Source organism: Mytilus trossulus, chromosome 5, assembly GCF_036588685.1.
Source record: "Mytilus trossulus isolate FHL-02 chromosome 5, PNRI_Mtr1.1.1.hap1, whole genome shotgun sequence".
NCBI classification, from domain to species: domain Eukaryota; kingdom Metazoa; phylum Mollusca; class Bivalvia; order Mytilida; family Mytilidae; genus Mytilus; species Mytilus trossulus.
Window position 1 is genome coordinate 50726496 of NC_086377.1, and position 1738 is coordinate 50728233.

General features: G+C 30.6%; 1 pseudogene; it reads right to left on the reverse strand.

Annotated features, from left to right (window-relative positions):
* Positions 1-923: 923 nt before the first annotated feature.
* LOC134719708 (uncharacterized) lies at positions 924-1452 on the reverse strand (annotated as a pseudogene).
* Between the last annotated feature and the right edge of the window lie 286 nt (positions 1453-1738).

Genomic DNA, 1738 nt, shown 5'->3' on the forward strand with positions numbered 1-1738 from the left:
CTGTTCATGCATCATTTAAACACATTTGGTTTTAATTCCAGGCCTAGTAGTTTTAGAGAAGATTAAATGAGACTAGTCTGACATGATATATATTTTAATTTAAGACTAATAATACATCATTTATATATTAATTGACATTACTATATTAAAACAGAAAAAAAGATGGTATTAGAATGTGCAAAGAGGCTAAAAAGCAGTGTCAGACTATAAATTCACACTGATGTGCTATATACATGATATATACATCTAGAATAAAAGCAGTATATTAAATAGGTAGTAGATACAAGAAGCAACCCATACACTACAGTGTACACAATATTATATTTATACGACATATTAAATATTAAGATACTACAATACAAAAATGTACTATAAAGGCAAAAATAAAATTACACTCACTTTTCAAATCTACAACATCAGAATACCATATAATATTTAATACCAGTTTAATGTCAAGATTAAAACCAAAAGCCAATTTTATCATGTTTATAGCATTTCAAAAAAGTATATATATTGCTATTTAAAAGTAATTTTATTCTTTTAATCATGTAATTTAATAGGCATTAATATATTTAATACTAGAAGTAAATTAAAATATTTCAAATTGGAACAAGGAAAATGTAAGATTTCAATGACCTCTTTTAATGACTGATTGATAGGATAAACAAAAATATCTTGTGCAATGTCATATAAAAATATAAAGTTTTATGCTTTTGGTTTGTATTAAATCAAAAAATAGTCTCAGTAAACTTATATGCGTCTATCCTAAGACGTGTTATTTATATTATATATAAACCTTCAGATTCTCAAAAACTGCACTTTTTATAACAAATTAATAGATAATGATGAAGGTAGAATTCTGGGACAGACAACATTTATAGAGTATGATGTCATGAATTCTACCCTGAAAGATATTGGACAAAAGTTATAGATTTCAATTGGTATACTCTACCTTCTTGATTTTAATGCTGGGAAGGATCTTCCCCCAGCCATCAACAGTTGAAAAGCGTTCACTGCATGTTTGGTTGCTTTCTCTGCAGCATCCTTGACACTATTTGATAAAAGTTCGAAAGTGTCAGATTCTGGAACAACACACTTGAATTTAAAGTCCCTCACATCAAAAAGCTGCACAACTTCCCCAACTGTCAATGTGGGAGATATTTCATGTTTTTTTCCAGTCACAGTAAATTCATTGTTCTTTAATCCAAAGTCATGATACTGATTGAATATATCAATAAAGGTGGTAGAATTAGAAAATGGGGCTATTATACTTTTTTTTCTCGTTCCTGTGTGGACACTCATCGATTGTTATTGATAACACACTTTGACTGATGGCCATAGCAGAACCCATGCCGTTGTTTGACTTCAATCTGTATCACACAAATGCTTACTGTATTAAAATTTTATTTGAAATCAAACGTTTAAAAGATGCCATTCAAAGGCTATACTAAACAAAAAGCGTTTCCGGAAAAAAACGAAAAAAATCCGGATTTTTTTTAATTTTTTTTCCGGGAAAAAAAGTTAGGGTCGGCGCCAAAAAATTAGGGTCGGTCGGGCGACCGGAAACACATCTTTTTTTTTGGGGGGGGGGGCCTTGTGGGAGTATTCGATCTTGTAAAAGCAGATCGCCCAGCAGGTTGATAAATATGTGTTTACAGAAGATTTTGTTGTTTGTTAACTTGTGTCTTCTGAACTATTTTGAACCGGAAAAAAGTTGTGAAACTAATGATTTACACTC